This window comes from Petaurus breviceps, unplaced genomic scaffold (assembly GCF_028583685.1).
Source record: "Petaurus breviceps papuanus isolate PSGF00001 unplaced genomic scaffold, PetGlider_PUasm1.0 79, whole genome shotgun sequence".
Classification (NCBI taxonomy): Eukaryota; Metazoa; Chordata; class Mammalia; order Diprotodontia; family Petauridae; genus Petaurus; species Petaurus breviceps.
In genome coordinates this window covers 19169512-19194597 of record NW_027186523.1, presented here as the reverse complement: position 1 = coordinate 19194597, position 25086 = coordinate 19169512, and the positions used below count along the sequence as shown (strand labels likewise).

Genomic DNA, 25086 nt, shown 5'->3' with positions numbered 1-25086 from the left:
AGAGAGAGAGAGAGAGAGAGAGAGAGAGAGAGAGAGAGAGAGAGAGAGAGAGAGAGAGAGAGAGAGAGAGAGAGAGAGAGAGAGAGAGAGAGAGAGAGAGAGAGATGCTAGGCGGTCTGTATCTCAGCAGAGAGCCCCAAATAGAAAGGATGTTTTTTGTCTGGCCAAGAAGGAAAGTTGCTCTGGTGCCTGGGAAGTGTGTTTGCCTGAAGGCAGGAGAGGGGAGGAGGGCTAGTAGGCTGTGAAGTGCTCCGTTACTCTCCTCTCCCCTCCCCTTCCAGGAAGACCACCTGGTCTCTAGTCTCCCTTTCTTCCAACCTCCATCCTCCTCTCTCCCCCTCCTCAACCTCTCCCCCCACCCTTTCCCCCACTCCCCACTGATTCCGGAGGCCTTGATGCTCTGCCATCGGGCCCCAGTCCAGCTAGCAGAGGGGAAGGAGGGGACTCTCTTGACAGGAAGCAGCTCACACAAGTTGGCCATTTAGGGGGCAAACTAAGTTCCCCCTTTGGATTTGGAAAGGACAAAGCCTGTGCGCTGCTGCTTTTGTGTCGGATGCGGAGAACAAACCATGAGCCGCCGGAGCCCAGGAGCAGCGGGAGTAGCAGCAGCAGCAGCCGCGGCAGCAGCCGCTGCCAGCACCAGCCCCAAGCAGGAGTTGCCTTCAGCGCACGGTAAGGGGCTAGCTCGGGAGGAGACTCTGGTCCCCCGGGGAGAAGCGAGGGGGGTGTGATGTCCAAGCGCGGGGAGGGACTCAGCCCGCAAAAGTTAGAGCAAGAAAGGAGACGAGGTCCTATGGTTCTTTTGGAGAGATAGTGAAGGGACAGAGGGGTGTGTGTGTGTGTGTGTGTGTGTGTGTGTGTGTGTGTGTGTGTGTTGGGTGGGGGATGTTTAAAGGAAGAGAATTCAGGGTAGAGGTGTTCAGGATGGGATAAGGCTAACTACTGATCTCAGAACCCAGGAGGCTCACACCTCCCAGCCAACCGTCTCCAGCTTTGCTCGGGGGCTAAGGATTTATTCCCATCTGCGGGTTTTATTTGGCTTTATGAATGGGTGACAGTCCGAGACTGTCCTGGTGCCGTTTTTCATGAATGTAGAGCTGCTGTTAGGTGAGGAGGACGGAAGAATAAGGGAAACCTTAGATATACTGCAGCTTGAAGGAGGGCGAACCTGCCTCCAGATGTTGGTCAGCGGTTGCTTCTCCATCCCATGAGCTTGGAAAGACTCCTAAACTCAATGCCTTGTACTCCTTTGAGCTTGAGAAAAAAATCCAAGAGCCAGGCTGAGAATAGATCGTATTCATCGATTCTGGTCCATTTTCTCTTCTAACAGATAACTCAGAGAGGGTGGGTGATGCTAGGATCCAGAAAGAGACTGGGTAGCATATGCATTATTTCTTAGGAATTCCTTAATTTTGATTACCTTCTCCTCCCCCTTGCCTTAGGTTCTGAAGAACGAACAAAGGTATCACATCTTTAGCTAAATGTAAAATAAATAAATAAAACTACCCCCACAACCTTATGTACTACTCAATCACTGTGAAGAATTGGTATTTTTTTTAAAATCCGATAGAGCCACAGGCACACTTCTGCAGGTCTGTGTGTCAAATCCTTTACTGTCTGACAAATTATTTTAGCTAGTATTTGTGTCTGTGATGTAGGAGGTGTTATTCTGGGTTTGTGTTTATTTTTCTATCACACAAAAAGGAACAATAGGTGTGCTCAAAGCTAAGGTTAATAGTGTCATAGTGAGAGTGAAGGACCTCCAGCTGATCTTAACTTGGAGCTTCTTTGGGTTAATCGTTTGGTGCCACCTGCCAGACACACCTCCAAGAGAAGGTGCCCTCATTGTTTCTCTGAGAATAGCAAGCATCCCATTTCAAGACAGAACATTAGTCATTTATCTTTAAGTCAAGTAGGTCTCATTGAATTTACTTTAACATAAAATATTTCTGCATGGAAATATATTTCAAGAGTATAATTAGAATAGACTTGAATCAATAATTCTGAATAATATGTGTCCTGAACTTCTTTGCTTAAGAGCTGCCATACCCACCCCTTTGTGGTGCTCTGAATTGTTGCCTAGTAATTACAAAATGTGGCATTAAAAAAAGTAAGTTATTCACATAGCAGAGTACTTAGACTTTCAACATATTTATATTGTACTCAAGACATTTTAAAAGTAGATTTTTCTACCTTCTGGATGATGTCAATTAAAAGTCCCATTTTTTACAAAGAACCATTCATCCTAGAGGAGAGTCCTACTGAAATCTCAATCATCCCTCTTTCAAAGTTCATTGAATACCTAACAAGAAATTACCAGTTGTTGCTATTGTTGTTTTCATCAGAAGTAATTTCACTCATTTTTTGAGCTGTTGTTCAGTCTCTTTATGGCACCTCTGTGCATAGAAAAAAACTACTCCTTGAAACCAGCACTTTTAAAAATGACACAGTTAAAACCCATGGTGAATTAACAATTATATCAGTAAGCAGATTTTTTGAATGATGATAAGAAAATTATTTTTCTCAGTATAAAGCCTCTATTCCTTTAATGTATTTCCTTGTTCTTTGCCATGAAATATTTTCATTTAAAAGCTAACACATTTGCTTAAGTGTAGTAGTGAAAATGATGCCAGTGTAAGTATGAGGCTAGAACTATGTGACAAGAAGCTTCACTCTTCCCTTGGGTTGTATTTTCACACTTCAGTAACATGTGATCAATGAGTTGAGAAAAATAAGGTAAAAACCAAGAGAAAGGAAACAGATATTAGAGTTAGTGCAATTAAGCTCAATGATCTACCTCACTTTGTGGGATAGTATTTTCAAATGAATGAGCAACACAGAATGGCACATAAATAGTGGAGAAATGGTAGGGGGGAAAGCTGCTGCCCCATAGCAGCTATATACTTGAAACATGACCCAATTCCTTGGTTTGGTTGACACATACTCCTATATATCATGTAAATATAGCCATGGAAAATAAGTAAGGGTAACACAAAGTAACATCTTATCTTTGCTCATCTTTATTTTCTGTTGTCATTGAAGGCATAACTAGAAGGGACCTCAAAAGGTTATCTTCCCCCAGTCCCCTTTTCCCAGTCAGATGAGCTTGTAAGTCATCCAATCTGTCTTCATTTTAAAAATTCTTATTACCACAACATCCCTTAGTAGTCTTTCATTGGTAACATACCAATAACTATATAACTTATAACTAAATTCATTTCCTCTTGTTTCTGTCCTCTAAGAATGATTGGCACAAAACTGATACATGAACCCTTCCCATGTACCTGGCTGCCCACTGTCAGCATGTAACTAGCTGTCTTTAGGGATGAAATGTGGCAACTTGTTTAACAGCCGCACAACAGCATCCCAGGAAACCATTTGAGAAAGGAAATGAAAATTAATACTTAATCCCCATTGAAACAACAGGAGGGAAGAATGCAGTTATCCATGTTGGAATGAGGCCAGAACACCAGGGTGAGAGTTATTTTCCCTGGGCAAAACTCTGGACAAATATATCCAAGCATACAGTCCGAAAACTAGTAGGGAACCTGTTTAGCTTGTACTTCCTCTGGTTTGTTCTTTTATGTTGAGTTTACTGTTCATTTTAGCCTCCTTCGAGACATGCTAACTCAATGCAATCCAGCATTAGATTAGTTTGTTCAAATGGCTACCAAGGAGCAACATAAAATGATGGAAGATTATATACCATAGATGGAGACACATAAAATCAGTCCAACCATACTCAGTGAGAAAAAAGGGACCATTAGATCATCCACCTCCTTTCACTGCTAATGTAGGTTTGATCCCTATAGTATACTGTATTTGGAAAGCTTTGGTCCAGTCTAGTTTTAAATGACTCAAGTAATGACTTCTACCACTGCCTTTGGAAGGCTATTTCACAGTCTAATAATTCTCCCTATTAAGAACTTTGGTGTGATATTCAGCCTAATTTTCCCTTTGCTCTATTTCATCTTGTTACTTACATCCAGTCATACCCCCATTAGACTAACTTACTCTAGTAAAAACAGGTCTGTTTTAGACCTTTCCACCATTACATTTGATCTACTTGCAGACTAGAAATTTAGTTGATAAATACAGGTGAGAATAACATAATGATACCTATAATTCTAGAGGTCCCTGCTCCATGTTTAAGACATGTCTTAGACCATTTTAAAATATGTGTATTGTATTTATACACGTGAATATATCATATTTATATATAATGATACCCATATTTTAAACAGCCTAAGATATGTCATACATATATTATATATATATACATACATACACACAGATAGATAGATAGATGATAGAGAGAGATAGAGATAGAGAAGAGAAATATAGAAAGGAAAAGCTTTCTCTTGATTTAATGTCACATGTGACTACTAAAAAGAATCACTCTAAGTAACATGCCCCTGATGGTCCACGTGTATGAGAGATTTTCACTGCAAATGCATTGGCAGTGAGACCATTTCAGTTCCAACTCTACAAGCTGGAAATTCTGTGACAGTCAATATGTTCTGCTGCTCCAATGAGCCCTAGAGTCTGTTGTCATGTAAATTCTACTATTTAAATGAAAGTGATTTCTGTGTTGAATATAAAATAGAAGAAACATAAAAGTGTGTATGGTTTATATTTTTGTATTAAAACAACTTACTAACTCCATTGATTACATTAGCCTTATCAAACTCTAAGTATGCCAAAGGAAAGACTAGAATTTTCTCATGATTCTCTGAGACTGATTCTAGCCTGTATCACAAAATTACAAATAAAGAGAGTATTTGGCAGTAGAAATAAAAGGCTACTAAAAGCAACTTTTTAAGTTAAAAGGACTACATTTGAAAATTATTTTTAATGGAATAACCCAAATCAGACACAGATTATTATCACTATTTCTTCTAGGTTATGTCTGGTACCTAGACATACATACATATGTAGGCTTCTATAAAGTACTATAGAAAACACATACTCTGTAGACTTATCATCCCACTCACTTGTATCTCTTAGTGTTGGGCGTGAGATGCAAACTCCGCTAGACAGTGGAGGAGTAAATGAAAAATCAGGAAATAAGTTCCTAGGTAGCTTTTGGCACACCAAAATGCTGAAGAATTAGCCGTAGATGATACAAGTCTAAGCAGAACACAATACTTTTCTTTACTATTCAATGAATATAATTTTCCTCCAAAAATTAAGAATATAATAGCTGACATTTCATATTGCTTTTAAACTATTCAAACTCCAGATTTGCAATATGCATTATACACAATGTGTAAAATTGGAGTTCATTATTTGTCCCATGGCCATAAATGGAGGCAATGGTTGAGGGAAAAAAAAATAAGCTCTAAATGTGTCTGGCTCTCTCAATATACAGAGTTTTTAACAGTAGTATATATATATATTTTTTTGCTTTTTTTTGGAGGACAGTTGGGGTTAAGTGACTTGCCCAAGGTCACATGGCTAGTAAGTGTTGAGTATCTGAGGCCGGATTTGAACCCATGTCCTCCTGACTTCAGGGCCGGTGCTCTATTCACTGCACCACCTAGCTGCCCCTTACCAATAGTATATTGAAGATCAAAAAATAAATCATTTCTGGTCCCATCTTTTCTATAAACCAATAGTCTTCTTAATGGGTCAAATTTACTGCAAAAGTATTTGTACAGTGCTAGGGAGTGTGGGATGGTATGTATCTGCCAAATAACTTCTCCTGGAAACAAAGGCAAAGCAGATTTTTCTTGTTGATGGGAAAAGTTAACCATAAAAGTGTCAAATAATTTCTCACCAGAAAAGTTATGCATGCCAGGAGATTGGTATCAGTGCAACACTTTCTATTTCCCCTGCAAATGCACAACCTTTCCTGGGACTGGTGAGGCTTGTAAAAACGTATTTTGAAGAAGGTGAGAGACAGGAAAATAAACTTGGGAAAACACTATATAATACAATATCCATGTACCAAACAAAGAAACCATGTTTGAAAACATAGTACTATATTGAGGCAACTGTTCCACAGAAAACCTGTGGATCTTGCTCTTTTAAAGTCCTTCCTCAGATTTGATTACTCATATCTTCCCTATCTCTCTACCCTCTTCCCCACCCCATGTCAAAATTCAAGAAAAGAGTCAAGTAGTCAAGTAGGTTCCTACCCACAAGCCAATATGTTGGTTAGTATATGTACAAATTGGTCTACATACTCACAGTCATATACACACAAATTGGTTTGACTATTTTTAGGTTGGTTTTTTTGTTTGTTTTAGTTTAAAAATGTAATTTGAAAACATGGCAGTGGCAGGGCAGGTAGGTGGTACAGTGGATAGAGTCCTGGGTCCAGAGTCAGGAAGACTCATCTTCCTGAGTTCAAATTAGGCCTCAGACACTAACTATATGATCCTGGACATGTGACTTAACAATGTTTGCCTCAGTTTCCTCATCTGTAAAATGAGATAGAGAAGGAAATGGCAAACCACTTCAGTATCTTTGCCAAGAAAAACCCAAATGAGGTCACAAAGAGTTGGACACAAATGAAATGACTAACCACCACCAACAAAAACAATGGTGTAGTGAATAAAGTAGGCTTCAGAACCTGGAGGAACTGAGTTCGAGTCTGACCTCTGACAAATACTAAGTTTAATACTTAACTTGCTCTTGGTCATTGGTGTTAAACTTGAATAGAAGGAGGAGGGTATTACTAAACTTTACTTAAGGGTCCAGCTGTATAATGATTTAGCTTTATAATATAATGTTATCTACATTTTATTGCATTATTTTTTTTAATTTTGGTAATGATTTCCTGATTGCTTTGTAATCTGGTTCATGCACACTTGAGAATGTTGTGGACCACAGGCATCAGTGTTTGCCACCTCTGCTTTCATCAGCTAAGACTACAAATTGCAGAGGAAGTGCCAGCCTGCATTGATAGAGCCAATTTGTTCATCTGCAAGTTCTCTCTATCAGTGAAATCATAGGTCTAGTCCCTTGGTCTTAATTTGGTCAAAAAAGCTGGCTTGTTATTTTTTTTCTCAGATTGTACAAAGTAACCAACCTGAGAGCTAAAAACTTGAGAAAGGGGTTTCTGGTAGAATGTGAGTTCCTTGAGGCTAGTCACTGTTTTCATGTATACCCAGATCCCAATACAAGATAAGAGGTATTTAATCTTTGTGAATTGAATTTTGGATTTAAGTGAGAATGGTACTGACCTGTGGAGAAGGGGGGCAGCATGTGATGAACATAGGCAAAATAATAAAGAAATGAACACATGTTGACTGAGCCTCTCTATATGAGGGACCACACTAGATATGTGCAAAGAAATACAAAGCAAAATATCTTGGTGTGGTGGGAAGAATAATCTGGAGCTTAGAGTCTGAAGATTTGAACAAGGCACCTCTCTGACCTTCAGTTTCCTCTTCTATAAAATGAGAGGAATCCAACTCAATGACCTCAAAGGCTTTTTGCAGCTCTAAATCTATGATTTCTAGTCCTTTGGTAGGGTAGCTAAGTGGTGCAGTAGATAGAGTGCCTGGCCTAGAGTCAGGAAGATCTAAATTCAAATTAGGACTTAGATAATGACTGGCTGTATGACTCTGGAAAAGTCCCTTAAGATTGTTTGCCTCAGTTTCCTCATCTGCATAATGAACTGAAGGAGGAAATGACAAATCAAGTCAGTATCTTTGCCAAGAAAACCCCAGCGGGGGCATGAAGAGTCAGAAACAACAGAAATGACTCAACAGTGACAATCCTATGATGGGAAGAATACCAAGTTTAGAGTCTAGAGACTTCAAGAAGTAATTTAACCTCTCTGGTCTTCTATTTTCTTATCTGCAAATTTGGAAAGATAATAACAAAAATAAATAATAATATCTATCATTTATATAGCATTTGATATTTTGCAAAGCACTTTACAAATATTACATTTTATTTTCACAACAGCCCTAGGAGGTAAATGCTGTTATTCTTCCCATTTGGCAGATGGGGAAACTAAGGCAGACATAGGTCAATAACTTGCTTATGATCACATATTAGTAAATGCCTAAGGCTGGTTCGAACTTATGTCTTCCAGGTCTAGTGACCTCTCATACCACCTATCTAGCTCGTAGGTTTATTAGAAGTTTCCAAAGAGATGATAATATATTTAAAGCAGTCTTTGAACCTGAAAGAAGTATATAGTTATGTGATTGGGAGGGTAAGACAAGACAATCTCAGTGCAAGTTAAGTAACAACCCAAAATTTAAATAATGACATAAAAGAGCAACAAAAGAGATACCATAAGGAAGTATACAGTTTATGGTCAAATAACTGACAGCAAGATTGAATTCTACTATAATTTAGGAAGAGAGCTCATTATCATGTGAGAAAGCTTTATAGACCAGGCAGGATTTGGATAAAGTCTTGAAAAAATTGATATGTGTTAGGCAGTTGTAATTGATGGATATGTAGTAGTCAAGAGGAATTGAAAATAGCATTGATAAAAATAACTCCTATTTATATAGAGTTTAAAGATTTACAAAGGGCCCTGCTCAAAATACTGCTGTGAACTAAGTACTCTAAGTATCATTATTTTCATTTTACAAATGAAGAAACTGAGTTTCATATAGGTTAATTTTATTTTCCCATGATATCACAACTCAAAATTATGATCAGGGATCCAATTATACTCATAAACTAAGACAATCACAGACCTCATAGACTCCAAGTACATTGATTCCATTACAACATGTTACCCATCTGCTCAAAGTATATATCTTATCTTTCCTTTTGTAGTTCCACAAAATAAATTTTTTTGGCTAGAACTGCCCCCACTAATGCTCTGTTGCTGTCACAATAAAGTAAACTGAAACACTGAAATATACCAATTGGTCATGACTGATCTTAAAACCCTTAAAGCTAGCTACAAAAATATTGAATTTATTCCTCCACTCCAGAAACAACTTGCTGTTTAATGGCAAACTGAGACAACAGTAACAGCATTTGTAACTTTGAAAAGATGGTCATAAGCTATTAAACTCATAGATGTGAAGGCACCTTAGATTGTGGGTCATCTGGTCCACTTCTTTCATTTTAAAGAGGAGGAAAATAAGACCAAGAGAGGTTAAGTGAACTTGCCTGAGGTAACAGCAGACACAAAGTCAAGTCAACAAGTATTTATCAAGCATCCCATTTTGTTTTGGGCACTGTGCTTAGAAAACCCACTGGGGGTAACTGACCCAGGTGATGGTGATTCAAACCCAGATCAGATTCAATGATATGCATAGGTATTGTCTGATAGCTCTCACAAGACCAGAAGAAATGGAAAGGATTTCAAGAAATAAACTCAGTAGCCTAAGGGGAATGGATAATATTCTATTTATAAGGACAGGACACTGTGAGTAAATTGTGAAGGCATAAAACATTCACAAATTTGTTCAACAAAATAAGTATTTGAACACCTACTGCAGAAGAGCACTTAGCATTCTATAAATCAGTGGAAGGCAAACCAAACAGATCCAAGAAGATTCTATAACCACAACCTAGTTGGGCCACCCCCTCTCAACCAAAGCAGACACTACTCCAATATTATCCACTGAGAGATCAGTGATCTAGCCCTCAAATAGCGTAAGTACTCAGGTAGATTAGGATAGAATCTCAGTTTTTCACTCAGAATTTATAGGTACTTAGCCATAGGAACTCTAGCAGCTATTGAAAGTGACCTCCAAGTTCATTTCATATTGTAAGGAAGTCACTCAGGAATATCCAGATGTGAACTAATACCTCTGAAAGCAGTCAGCTATCTAAGCCTCTGACTCCCTATTGGTAAGCTGCTGTCATTTTCCAAGCTAGAACAAAGTGTGCATTTTGTTTACTGAGGTCAGATCTTCTAAGCAAACCCAGAAGAAAACCAAAGATGGAAAAAAAAAATTAAAACATAAATAATGAATAGTGGAAGACATCCTTTCTTGTTTGAAGGAATTATCTTAAAGAAATAGCTAAGAGGATGATAGCCCCACAACTAAGGGGAGAAGTGAGTGTGTGGTCAGCCAAAGGCAAAGTGAAGAAGAACATTTTCTAGAAGTAAAGATAACAATATAAATATACATGTACATGTATGTATATGTATGTATTTGTACAAAACTAGGTGGTACAGTGGCTACAGTACTGGGACTAGAATCAAGAAGACTCCTCTTTGTGAGTTCAAATCTGACTTCAGACATTTAATAGCCATGCGACCTTGGGCAAGTCACTTATCCCTGTTTGACTCAGTTTCCTCATCTGTAAAATGAGCTTGGAGTATCTCTGCCTAGAAAATCTTAAATGGGGTCCCAAAGAGTCAGATATGATTAAATAACAAATGTATATATAAGTGAGAGAAAAGGGAGTTTGGAGAAAGAGCACTGGCTCTGAGGTGATATGACTTGGATGGATGGATGGATGGATGGATGGATGGATGGATGGATGGATGGATGGATGGATCAATCGACAGATCAAAGAATGTAAAAGCATTTTTAAGTACTTACTATGAGCTAGACATTGTGCTGAGTGCTAGAGATGAAAATATAAGAAAGCAAGACAGTTTACTGTCAAGGAATTTATATGCTATTAGAGGAAAGATAAACCCCCCATAAAGGAGTTAGAATAGGAGAGAAAGGTACAAACCTAGTAACATGGTTTATAAAATGTCCAGAAAATACTGTGGTGCTCACATACTAGGCAAGATGAAGCAAAAGCTCAACAATTAGAGCTCAGAGTCACAGAGTCAGAGCCTAAGTTCCGGTGGGAGGGGGAAGAGGAGGCTTTCCAAAGAGCAAGGAAATGATGTAGAAACAACCAGGAGTCTGGTTCCACCTCTGACAATCAATGAATACACAAGCATTTACTGTGCATATGTCCTGTACTAGTCACTGTGCTAAACACCACTGATGCAAATAGAGGCAAAAACACTGCACCTTCCATCAAAGAATTTATATTCTAATTGGAGAGACAATCTGGAAACAACTAAGTACATACAAAATATATACAGAGGAGACTGAAAATCTGGGTGATAATGCCATTAGTAGTAGAGGGGTTAGGAAATGTATCCTGATGAAGCTGGGATTTGAGCTTACTCTTGCAAGAAATCAAGGAAAGTAAGAAATGGAGGTGAGAGGTAAAACATTCCAGCTGTAGGAGACAGCCATTGAAAAGGCACAGAGATGGGAAATAGCACACTGCATCCAAGGAAGAACAAGAAGGTTGATGTCACTGAAGAGGGAAGAGAATAAGCAATTCTATAATATTTACTATGGGTCAGGCACTGTGCTAAGTGCTTTTTACAAATCTCTTTTGATCCTCATAACAATCATGGGAGGTAGTTGCTATTATTATCTCCATTTTACAGTTGAATAAATTGAGGCAAACAGATTAATTGACTGCTCAAGGTCACACTGCTTGTTTGTGCCTAAGACCATTGTATCTTCCTGATTCTGAGCCCAGTGCTCTATCCACTGTTCCATCTAGCTATCCAGAATACATAGCATAGTATAGAAACACTGGAAAGGTAGGATTTGAGATTGTGAAGGACTTTAAATTCCAAACAAAGTTTGTGTTTGATCCTAGAGGGAACAGGGAGCCCTTGGGACCTGTTAAACTTGAAAGTGACACATCAGAACCATGCTTTAGAAAAATGCCTTGGCATCCGAGTAGAGGATAGATGGGATTTGTGACTAGAATACCTGTTGGAGGACTTTTGTGGGCTGGAGGTTATGAGGATCTGTGGCTGTGTGAGTGCACACAAAGAGACGTCTATGAGGATGATATGAGAAATGACAAGATTTGACAGTAGACCAGGTATAAGGATGAGTGAGAAGTCTAGATCACACCAAGGTTTTAAACCTGGCTGACTAGGAGGATAGCGGTATCCTTTAACAGTAATAAGGGAGTTAGGAAGGAGGGGTTTTCAGGGAAAGATAATTATCCATATTGTCAAGGGGGAAAAGAAAAGAAAATGAAGAGAGGATGGGGACAGCTAGGTGGTGCAGTGAAAAGAGCAGTGGCCCTAGAGTCAGGAGGACCTGAGTTCAAATTCGGCCTCAGACACATAATACTAGCCATGTGACCTTGGGTAAGTCACTTAACCCCAATTTCCCTGCCTTCCTCCCTTCCAAAAGGCAAAAAAAAATGAAGAAAGGCAAAAGAAATGCTTCAATCTGCACACTGAGGTTATCAGTTCTCTGAAAGTAGATTGCATTTTACATCATGAGTTCCTTGGAACTAGTGATAGAACATTGCGTTAATCAGAGTTATTAAGTTACTCTTAAGAATATTGCCTGCTATATAACTTGTTCTTTTTGTTCTGCTCACTTCACTTAGCATCAGTTCATATAAGTCTTCCCAAGTTTCTCTCTGTCATTTCTTTAAGTACGGTAGTATTCCATCACAATTATATACCATGACTTGTTCAGCTGTTTCCTAAATGATGAACATCCCCTTAGTTTCTGACTCCTTGACAACTTAAAAAGAGCTTCTATAAATATTTTTAAATATTGATCCTTTTCCTTTTTCTTTCTTTTCCTTGGGGTATAGCCCTAGTGGTTGTTTTGATGAGTCAAAAGGTATGCACAGTTTTATAGTCCCTTGGACATAGTTCCAAATTGTTCTCCAGAGTTGCTGGAATAATCCACATCTCCGTCAATAGTTCAGTAGTATTCCTATCTTCCCAGTATTTGTTATTTTCCTTTTCTGTCATCTTAGTCATTGTTGGGCATAAAATAGTACCTCAGAGTTGTTTTAATTTAGATTTTTCTAATTATTGATGATTTAGACAGGGCTTTTTTTTCATATGGCTATTGATGGCTTTGATTCCTTCTGAAAACTGCTTGTTCATGTCCTTTGACCATTCCTCAATTGGGGGAATCTCCTGCTTTTATAAATCTCTCTAGGTTCTGTACATATTTGAAAAATGACTTTTATCGGACAAACTTTTAATTTCATGTCATCAAAATTATCCATGTTAGTTCCTGTGAAACTATCTACTTTTTTTTGGTCATGGGCTCTTCCCCATACATAGATCTGACAGGTATTTTCCCCCTGAATCTCTAATTTGTGTATGATATAATACTTTATGTCTAAATCGTGTACCTGTTTTGAGTTTATCTTGGCATGCAGTATGAAAAGTTGGTTTATGCCTAGTTTTATGACTATTTTCCAGTTTTCCCAGAAATTTTGTCAAATAGTGAGTTCTTGCCCCAGTAGCCTGGATCATTGGATTTATTAAACACTAGACTACTATACTTATTTGCTTCTATATATTGAGTGACTAATTTATTCCATTGATCCACCACTCTTTCTTATCCAGTAAAAATTGCTTTTAATGATTATAGCTTTGTCACATGATTTGAGATCTGGTATTGCCAGGCCCCCTTTTTTCACTTTTTTTCATTGACTCCCTTTATAATCTTGACCTTTTGTTCTTCCAGATGAATTTTGTTATATTTTTCCTACCTCTATAAAGTAATTCTTTGTTATATTGATTGGCATGACACTGAATAAGTAAAATAATTTAGATAGTATCCTCCTTTTTGTTATATTGGTTTAGCCTGCCCATGAGCAATTGATATTTCTCTAATTGTTTAGATCTGTCTTTATTTGAGTGTAGTGTTTTAGGAACTAGGTTCATACAGTCCCTGTGTGTATCTTGGCAAGTAGACTCCAAAGTATTTTATACTGTCTGCAGTGATTTTAAATGGAATTTCTCTTTCTATATTCCCGATGGGTTTTGTTGGCAATATATGGAAATGCTGATGATTTGTGTGGGTTTATTTTATATCTTGTGACTTTGCTGAAGTTGTTAATTGTTTCAACTGGTATTTTAGTTGATACTCTTGGGTTCTCTAAGTACACCATCATATCATCTGCAAAAAGTGATAGTTTTCTTTCCTCATTGCCTATGTGTATTATTTCTTCAACTTCTTTTTCTTCTGTTACTGCTACAAATGTGTTCTGTTTTATTTTTTTTTCTTGTAAAATTAAGGCCTTGGATCAGATGGCTTCTGAAGTCACTTTTAACTTTAGGTCTGTGATTAGATAGAAGGAAAATAGATAATAGATTAGATAGATGTTTGGTTTGACAATAAAGTCTTTGTAATTGATCATCAGAGAAAAAAAGGAGCAGAAATATAGACTGGATTCCTGACTTGTCACATAAATAGGCAAATAAAAGAGTTTTTACAAATTAACAATGACTGGTGGCTGGCATTTTTGGTCATTAAGAGAAACAAGTTAATGTTTCCCTTCATTTTTCCATATACAAGGAGACTGAGCCAGTAAAATGGTCCTGTGAGTTAGAAAACTTTTTTTCCCTAACACTTGTTTATCGATAAGAAGTAATTAGGGTTAACTTATATGTCTACAGCAATGCTGCCAAATTCAAGTAGAAACAGCAGCCACTGAACCATATATAAGGATTCTTGTGGACAGCATATTGTCTTAGAAAGACACATTTTAACACTATTATGTTCTATTGTATTTTTAGTTCATTTATTCTTACTTTAATTTAACTTTCTTTATATCCCTAGCACTTGGCACAGTGTATTACACATAATAGATAGTAAATGCTTGTTGACTAAACTTACTCTGCTCTTGTGGAAAATATGGGTGTCATGAATCTTCATTTTGAAGTAAAGGACCACAGGAGCAAAGTGACTAGAACATTTGGTGGCCTTGCTAAGACTGAATTCCAGATCCTTTGACTTTGTGCCTCATATTTCCTACTATCAAGCCTGCTGTCTCTAGTACCTAATATTTAGACAACTTTCAACTCCATCAAAGTGCTGAAATTGGGGTCTTAGGGGCTTTCTATGATTTGTACCTTGTGCTAGAAGCCTTAATAGACATAAACAAGTAAATGGATGTCCCAGATCCATCCATCTGGCATAGTGAGGTATATGAGGTACTTATTGTTGTTTCGTATTTTAATATAGAACAGAGAGAATATTGGTAATATTTTGTGTTTTCCTAAACTTTTTAAAGCACCATGTGTTGGCATATATGACAGAATTGAAGTTGCTTGCAGAAAATATGCCATAATGCATGTCAGTTTGGGAGATCACACCATAGGGTCAGAAATGGTTGGCATGTTCAGCCATCACAACAAATATCTGAGATTTGTTGACTGTCATTTGTTTTGTTTTGTTTTGTTTTTTTGTGTTCTAATTTCTGCAGCTTGCCCAGAGCAATTTATAGGTTTCTGCATTCATCTTCATGTCAGCCCTTGGTAGCATAACTAAGGTTAGTGAGCAACACCAAATCACACATCAAATTAGATAAGAGAGACAAAAGAACCTTAAATTCCCAGCCCCTATTCTCATTAGATTTTGGTCTAAGTGGACCCTGTGAATAGGTGTACCAAAAGATGTTCCCCAAAGTATCTTCGATGTGTTCTGTTCCAAGGACTTAAATTCTACAATTACAGATTAATGCTAAATTATGTTCAGGAAGTTCTTGTTAAAATAAGAAGTTGCTAGGGAAAATCACCCAGCAATTATAATAATAATAATAATATTCATTACAGTATGTTTGGATTATGTAGCCTCACCTTATGGGGGGGGGGGGAAGCCAGATAGGAAGGCACTGCCTATGTATTTTATCTGTTCCACCATTTTGCCTAAGGATAAACTCCATAGCTTAGTATAACTGAGCCCTGTATAATGAAATCTCTAGAAAAGTGATACTTTGATACCTCAAGGTAACAAGAAGGTTATCCTGGATCCTCAAAGTTAATGCCAATGAATATGAATTCTGGTAGTTTTCACCAAACTATGAAGACTTTGAGGATAGTCCCAGTGACAGAGCTTTTGTCTCTCATGGAGAAACCACCCTAGCAAATTTCGGAGACTGGCTGCAGGGCAACATGTTTTTCAAATAGAAGCATGCTGCAAATCTTTCTGTTAAATGACAGAGGAGTTGCTGTCCATATTCTAGGCAAGATGGGTGGTACCATCAGGCAGCTAGGTAGCCAAGCCTGGAATCAGGAAAATCTGAATTCAAATCTAGCCTCAGACACTTTCTAACAGGGTGACCCTGGGCAAGTTACTTAAACTAGCTTGCCTCAGTTTCCTCATCTGAAAAATGGAGGTAAAAATAGTACCTACCTAACAGAATTGTTTTGAGGATCAAATGAGATAGTATTTGTAAAGTGCTTAACACAGTACCTGAAACATAGTAAGTACTGTATAAAAGATAACTATTATTATATGAGAGGATGAAGACACATTCTTGATGAAATTGCATATCATTAAATCCTTGACAAATATCGGGAGAAGAGCATTGGTTTTGGTGTCAGAAGATTTGAGATTAGGTGGATTCTGCCTATGACACTTAAAATCTGGGATTCTTTCTATGCCTTAGTTTTCTAAACTAAAAACAAAGATGAAAATATTTTCAATACCTGTGTTCTTATGGGTATGGGAGATTGCATTCCATCTAAAAGAGGGAGGGGTCTTAATCCCTTTTTGATCATAAACCTGTTTTGGCTATCAGGTGAACCTATGGAAATTGTTTTAGTCATTTTCAGTCTTGTCCAACTCTTCATGACTCCTTTTGGACTTTTCTTAGCAAAGATACTGAAGTGGTTTGCCATTCCTTCTCCAACTCATTTTACAGATGTGAAAACTGAAGTAAACAGGGTTAAGTTACTTGCCCAGGATCATACAACTGTAGGTATATAAGGCCAGATTTGAACTCAGGTCTTCCAGACTCCAGGCCTGGCACTTTATTCACTACGCCACCTAACTGCCCAAAACCAATGAAATGTTTCATAGGATAATGTTTTAAAATGCAAAAAAAAATTTTTTTTAAAGAAATAAATGGATTATTTAAAAGAATCAATTACACTGAAATACAATTATCAACATTTTAAAAAAGACAAATTCATGGACTCCAGGTTGAGTCCCTGAAAAACTTATTCTTATAGAAAGGTACATGGCTTAGACACTTAGCTCTCTTACCAATATCAACCCAGTGTCAGAATGCAGCACCCTATCTTTTTAACTTTGGTTCCCTTTCTTAATAAGATAGGTCAAGATCCCTGCCTTCTTCCCCTCCCCTTACAAAAAGATGGAAGCACCCTATACACATCTAGCTTTCCTCCAAAAATGAGCCCATGCCCATGCATATTTTGCATGTACTTTGTTTTTGGGTGGTGGTTTGTGGGTTCTAATTCTTTTTTCTAGAGAAAATGGCTAAAATGTTTAAAATGAAGGCAGCCTCAAGACATGTGGTGACAAACTCAAATACAAATGGGGAGCACTAAATCATATCTAAGGATCCTAGCAGTCTGCATACCAACTTAGAAAAGCACATATTAGTATTACCTATGTTTGTTACATTTTTATTTATTTCATTAAATACTTCCCAATTACATTTGAATCTGGTTTGTTCTCACACTTAAGAGTATCGTAAGCCCTACACAACTATGTGTTTTTTGCCTTCAACACAAATGACATACTATCAAGTTGTCCTCAAAAGGAACACTCACATGCACGAAGGCTGAGGAAAATGCTTATAAGGGATAATTCTCTATAGGACTTCCATAGTAACAAAATTTTAAAGCACTGTTACTATGAGATGTTAATAGATTTGTTATACAGAAACCTTGTGTAATATATTCATTGCAATGGAGTTTTATGTAGATTCACTGTATTAAACTCCAATGTCACCCTGACACATACCATAGAATCACTTTAAATATCACAGGCAAATACTTTTTTTTCCATTTTTTCTTTTTATTAATTTATAAATTAGATATAGAAATATTAAGGAGGGAATATGCAGCCCTAGATTTTTGTAGGCATTATTACAAACAATAGCAAAAAAATCTCTTGAATTTTGATAGCACCTTTCTTTGAAAGAGCTCCAAGTACTTTTATAGGCATCATTCCATTTTGCTAAAGATATCCTTGTGAACAAGTGAAGGGGAAAATTCCTGTTATGCTGTGATTCTCTCTGCTGCCCTCACAAGCTCCAGATTGGCAGAGGAAAGAAATCTCTCCCTTGGAGCCTCTCCCAAACTCTCTGCTCTACCTATACTCAGGGTCAAGTGCAAGACTGCTCGGCTGGGGTTGGCAACCTCTAGAATAACTGCCAAATGGAGTTTCCTAAGCAGCTTTCAATGCCACTTAAAAAACCACTAGAATGGGAAGGCAGGAACAGCAGAAGCTATGCCCTGGGGGACAAGATAGATTGAGGCATACGCTACCAGGCCATCTCATCCCTAGATAGGACCATGCAACCAAATAGAGTGCTTCTATTTAGTGGCATTGTCCATGAACTCAGGATAAGGACGTAGTCCTTCTTTTACCATGTAAACATGTGAAAGGAAATGAACCATCTGTATGGTGATGAAAGCCCACTCTCCAACTCAATTACAATATTTCTATTACTTCTATTTTATAAGTGGAAAAACTGAGTCAATGTCTACATGGTGCCAAAACAACTCTTTACTATCTTAAAAAAAAAAAACTCCATTGTGCTCCAAACTGGTTAGACCATAATTGTGTTCAGTTCTGATTATCACATTTTAGGAGGAATGGAAACACATTAGAAAGTATCCAGAAGAGGCCAATCAGGAGAATGAATGAAAGGAATAGAAGCCATTCAATATTAGGCTCAGCTGAAGGAATTTTGGATATTTAGTTTAGAGAAGAAAAGACTTAGGTCTTCATGACTGTCTACCTAGGATTTGAAAAGTTGGCATGAGAAAGAGTAACTAAATTTATTCTGCTGGGCTTGAGATGGCAGAACTAGGGATAATGAATGGAAGATGCAGAGAGCCAGTTTTAGACTGAATATACAAAAAAAAAAAAAAAACTTCCCCAAAATGAAATGGCCTACCACAAGAATTGGTGGACTCCCTTTTGCTGGAGGTATTCAAGCTAAGGATAGAAGACCATATAATGAGGCTGTGGTAGAAAAGAATATTATTCAAGTGTTGGTTGGTGTAGAATTACTTTCAAGTCTATATTCTATAATCCTATGAATTGGTCAATTGGACTATTTCCTTCAAGTAACCTACAAACTATAACTGTAGTGAGGAATATAGGAAGACAATGAATGAGAAGGGAAAGAAGCCAATTGCAGTAAGTGGAAAGCAATAAAATGTATATTTGTTGTGTAGAAAAAAAGAATTTAAATACTTTCAACTGGTGTAGCAGCAAGCACCCCAAGTGTCCCCAGGGTGGCTGCCAACACAGATTCTTAGATATGCTTTGCTAAAGGAAAGCAACTCAAAATGGGCTAACAAGCTTACTTTAATCAATCAGACGTATATCATTTACCTAGTTCAGGGGAAAAAGGTCAGTACCCCAAGCTTCAGAGTATACAGACAGAATTATCAAGACAGAGAAACAGATCAAGTAGACAGGTTTCCAAACTGTCCAACCATTACATCCATGCCAAATCACCATCTGGGTTTTTCAAAGCCAGTGGCTCTCAACAATGGCTTTCCAGAGTCTCATCTGATCAAATCACAGAACACTTCTCAAAGTGAGCCCCAAAGCAAAGCCTCACATCAGGGATTATATAGCCTTCTCCTGGGTCAGAGAATGTAACCACCCTCTTGACGCACTGCCCAATCACACAGCATCAAGGTGTGGGCCTGAAAACCAAGCCTCCTGCCACAGGCTCCATGTGACCACATTCAGCCTATTAGGAGGCAGATTATATTTTCAAATCAAGGAAGGTTCTCAGAGTCTCTTAAGCCAATCAAAGGGCCTAGGGGCAGGGAAGATCTTTAAATTTGCATTTCTATTACAATTGGTTGGTTATGATTTGAAATAATCTCTGGCAAACAAAGGTTAATTTCCTTGCCCTTGGTCCTACAATATATCTGTAGTAAAATACAAATCTCCTGGCACCCACTAGTTTATATTGGTCAAGGTATTTGAATATAATATTGCTAACATTTTCATTCATGTCTTTTCTAACTCAGAATCAACATGTATACAAGTAACTTGTGCTCCCACACCCATCCCCTTTATAATTTTCCTATTTCCAGCAATACTATGTTCATTCTATAAATGACTCAGGCTTAAAAATTTGACTCATCATTGATTCAATTCAGTTCAACAAACATGTATTAAGTATCTACTGTATACCAGGCAATGTCTTCAGTGCTGTGAATAGAATATAAAATTTGAAATAAATAGTTTCTGCACTCAAGGAACTCATATTCTGCAGAGGAATGCTATAGATACTTTTTTTGAGATGGGGGCAGAGCCAGACCTCTGACAGCATTGATGTGGTTCTCTACTCAACTCCCACCACCACCACCAAAATAAAATCCTTCTACTAATGCAGATTAGTACTGTTCTGAAACTTAAAGTCTGAAAGAAATCACCTGGGTGGGGGAGGGGGGAAAAGGAGAGGTTAGATAATTCAAGAAGGATCATATAGCCAGCACACATAGAGGTGGGTTTTGAAATCATGGTTTACTGATATCTGGGCTAGTTCTCTATCTGATATGCCACAGCTGTCTCTCATACCATCTATTTAAATGGGTAAATACAAGATCCTTTAGGCAGGTGGGAGTAGTAACAATTGGGAAAGGGTTGTAAAATAAGAGAAACCTTCATGGAAGACCCAGTATCTGCTTGAGAACTGCAGAAAGATGAAGATTCTGAGAGGCACAGGTAAGAAAGATGTACCTTCTAGATGTAAGGAGGGCAGGGTGTGGGTATCACTTGCAAAGCCATGGAAATTAGAGATGGAATATTGATCAGTGCCTAGTTTGATTGGAACATAGAGTGTGTTAAGGGAAGTCATATAAAGTAAGACTGGAAGAGCCAACTGGAGTCAGATTACACGGGGTTTTAAAAACTGAGCTGAGAGTTTTTATTCTATTTTATGGCAATAAGACTGTTGAGCAGAAGAGTGATATGGCCAGACCTATGACCCAGGAACACTATTTTGGTCACTGCATGGAAGACAGCGAGCAAAGAGGAAACAAGGGGGACAAATTCAGAAATTATTTCTCAAATTGGAGTGGTTCTTTGTTTCTTGCCTCTCTAATGCCCTACCCCATTTCTTCATTTAATGAATTCTTCCTGTCATAGTTATCCTCCAATTTCTATTCCAAATTCTATTACACACAATAACAATAAAAACCACAGATCTATTCCTGGCCTGTATCTTTTTACATCTTGATCAGAAGGTTTTGACCTAGAATTCAGGAACTTGTTTTTGGTTTTCATTTTGATAGTTGTATTTCAATGCAATTGATTTTCTTCTTTAATCATATGTATTTTCTATGCAATTAAAAGCATTATTTTGAGGAGGGGTCTGGTCCATAGGCTTCACCAAACTCACAAAGAGGTTTATCACACACACACACATATACACACACACCCCCCAAGGTTAAGAACTGTGCCTTAGTTATATAAACATAAATATATAAATATTTATTATAAAAATATGTTAAATATTTATATAAATAAAGCTTAAACTCCTTAGTTTGGTATTCTTAGACCTCCATGATCTCACTCAAACCTATTTTGTCAACTTTATCTCTCAGTTAAGTTGGAAAATAAAACTCCCCTCTTTCTCTCAAGTGCATCACCATTTTCCCATTTTCACAACTTTGACCCTTCATTCTCACTCCTCTCCCCCTCAGTACTCCCCTACAATACTTAATCAGTTGTCAGGTATTCTAAAGTTTAGTTCCACAGTAGCTTTCACATACATCCCTTCTTTCTATTCAAATGCACTACAACCACCTAAATTCAGGCTATCTTTATCTCTCACCTGGACTTTAGAAATAGTCTTCTAAGTGCTCTCCCCCATCCACCTTTCTCTTCTCCACTCCATCACTAAAGCTTCTGAATTGATGTCCCCAAACCAGTGGTTTGACCATGTCATCCCCCTTTTCAAGAAGCTCCAAGGGCTCCTTTTCTCCACTAGAATAAAATGTAAACTTCTCCATTTGACATTAACGCCTTTCATAATCTGCCTCCAACCTATCTTTCCAGAGTGATTATACATTATTTCTCTTCATGCACTCTGCATTGCAGCCAAATTGGCCTACTTGCCATGCCCCATATGAAGAATTCCATTTTTCACATCCATTCCTGAAATGCTCTCCCTCTTGGCTTTTGTTTCTTGGAACCCTTAGCTCAGTTCAAAGCTCAGCTCACATGAAGCCTCCTGCAAGATGTCTTTCCTGATTATTACATTTATTACTATGTCTCCCTATAGGTGCAGATCAGCAACTATTCTGTAATTTACAATCTTAGAAAGTTGACTGGGAACTCTGAAAGGTTAAGTAACTTGTCTAGGATCACATAGCACGAGACAATTTAATATTTTATGAATAACAAAGAGAATAAAATAACATAAAATCATAGAAGCAAATGTTGAGGTTTAGGGGTGCTGGGACCCCAAAATAACAATACTCAGGTCCTGCCTCAAATGAATTCAACCCAAGCCTTCTTTCAGACAAAGACAAGGTTTATTAGAACATCAGCCAGGGTGGACATGATTCTAAAAATCCACCATATTGACCAGACTGAATCTGGGCCATTGGCTAGACTCTTAAGGAATCTGAGCACTTTGATGGAAGCAAGATGAATCTTATATACAGTGAACTAGGAGTGAGATCTGGATGGGAGTGGACAAGTAGTCTGGGGTGACAGAGAAAAGGGATCAAGAAAGAGTTAAGTGTGGGAAGTAACCTGGAGGGTTTGGGAGGCAACAGACAATGAAGGTTGGAAGTAATAGAGAACTGGGGGTTTGGGTGCAGGGCCACAATGAAAGGCCAATTGACTGGGATGGGTCCTTGCCATAGACAAATACAAGAGACTTGGCCATATGGGAAAGTTTGGGGGGGGATTTCCATGGCAGTACCCCATAACAAATACCTAGAAAGATTTATCTCATCCTATTTCAACCAAGCTTCACAAACTATATCCACAGACAAGTACATATTTGTACTTATGTATACACATACATAAATAAGTACATAGAAAATTTCCTCATTAAATAATATTTGTAAACCCATAGTCATAATGGTGAAGCCCCAACTATAGTGATTCCCAATCTTGATTTTACAGTTTTCATGGTGTTCAGGTTGTTTCATGAAGCACCATAATTATAAAACAAAGTTAATTGAACCCACTTTTATTGATTAATTTTTAAGTTGTGTGACTTGACCCTGGAAGGAGGAAAAGGATATTTTGAATCTAAAAAAATAAAAAAGGATCTTGCTTTTCTGATATGGTTGATGATCACTATCTTTCTCTTAAAGCTCCCAGACTCTAAAATGAAAAACAGCTTTAAGCTTGGTGCCATTCTGACTTCTTCCTTAAAAATAAAAATCAATAGCAGAGTTAAGTATTGGCTTTGACCATTGTTATTGATTATTCAGCAAATTTCAGTGTTTTCTTTAACTATTTGTGTTTCTCCTTTCTACTCAAACCTCTTAGTGGCCATAGTTAAAAAGGTTAAAGCATCCCAGGAAGTCATGTGGACAAACTTCTTAAAAGTCAACCTGTTCTTCTGATGTTCTATTTACACATTAGAGATCACTTTTCATTCAGTGAAAAGGAATAACCACAATTATTTTTTTAAATCTAAATTCAAGGGAAGAGTTTCCCTAAAGGAAAAGATACTCTCTAACTTTACCTCTTATAAAGAACTAGAGAGACATCAGCCTCGGATTCCTTTGTGTAGAGCACACTCACTGTATTAACAAGACCAACATTCAGCAATTGCCCAGGTCCATCCATTTTTCTGTTCCCCCTGCTGTCCGGATAGATATATTTACATGTAGCTAATCCTCAAATTGATTTATTAGCTGAGTTTACAAGTTAAAAAGGAAGAGGATCTGAGGAGATAATTGCAGGAATACAAATCAGGAGAGACAACTTTGAGAGAATAGTAATTTTGCTTCTTGAAACTGACCTTAAATCCCTAGGAAGAGAACAGAACAGCTTAAAGCAACCTTTCCTCTCCACTCAGAAGTGATCTCGAATTAATTGAGCAGTTTAGCTGAACTTTGCTTTTTCCTTGTATCCTAGGAGAAGAGCTCTGACAGACTGGGAATCTTAACTTGTTTGTAATGTAAACTCAATATATCATGGAGGTGATTTTTTTAACACTACAGGAGCTCTTTGGAAAATCCTGTTCCTTTAAATAAAGAGGAAGAATAAATCTGAAAAGAGCTCTCCATCGGTGATGGAGGAAAACTGAGGATATTGGGAGGCCAAATTATTTTGGCAATTGGGTTTAGATTAGTCCATAGAAACAATTCTGTGCAACCTGAGAAGTTTAACTTGATCATTTTCTTTAACTTAGCCTAAACTAAAGGAGAATATATAAAGCATGTAGATGTTGTGATTTTATTGTCTTCAGTTATTAAAAGCACTTAGTGCAAATTGTTCCTATTTAGCATTTCAAGTAGGTCTGTGCAGCTGAAGCATAAATATTCTTTGGTTTTGTATGATTTTATCTTTGTACCTCCTTTATCACTAGCAGAGTAAACTGTATCTAGTAGACACAATAACAATTGATAAGTAAAGACAATTAATATTTATATAGGGCCTCACACTATTCCTGTTGGGTAGGTACTATCTATCGATAGTGTTACTACCTTACAGATAAGAGAGCAGATCTTTGCAGGTTAAGGCATTGGGTTGAATCTACTCCAGTGAAATTCTATAGAAATCAATGTAGAATCTACACTTGAGTTCAAAACATCAACTTCACAAGTCTAAAATGGTGCAGGTATGATTAGAGAGCAGTTTGAAAAAATCTGAGAAATTTAGTGAAGAGCCAACTCATTATGAGTCTTCAGTGTGATGTGATAGCTAACAAAGCTAATATGATCTTGGCCTGTGTTAAAGGAGGCTTACCTTCCAAGAATAAGTGAGAGTTGTATAAATAGCACTGGTCAACCACATATGGAGTATTATGGCTTTTTTTCTGGGGTACCACAGTTTAAGAAAGACACTAGCAAGTCAGAACATCCAGAGGAAGGCAATCAGAATGGTGAAGGGCCTTGAATACCTGTCATAAAAGGAACACTTCGAGAAATTCGGAGTGTCTGGATTAGAGAGCAAAAGATATGATTCTATCTTCCCATATTTCAAGAGTTAT

At 37.6% G+C, this 25086-nt stretch overlaps 1 protein-coding gene across 1 annotated transcript in view; it reads left to right on the top strand.

The window, feature by feature from the left end:
- Positions 1 to 90: 90 nt before the first annotated feature.
- LOC138175865 (metabotropic glutamate receptor 3) overlaps positions 91 to 25086 on the top strand; it is a 273313-nt gene continuing 248317 nt past the window's right edge. The window contains exon 1 of the mRNA XM_069106470.1: positions 91 to 672. The gene's annotated coding sequence lies outside the window, so the exon portion shown is untranslated. The remainder of the gene's footprint in view (positions 673 to 25086) is intronic.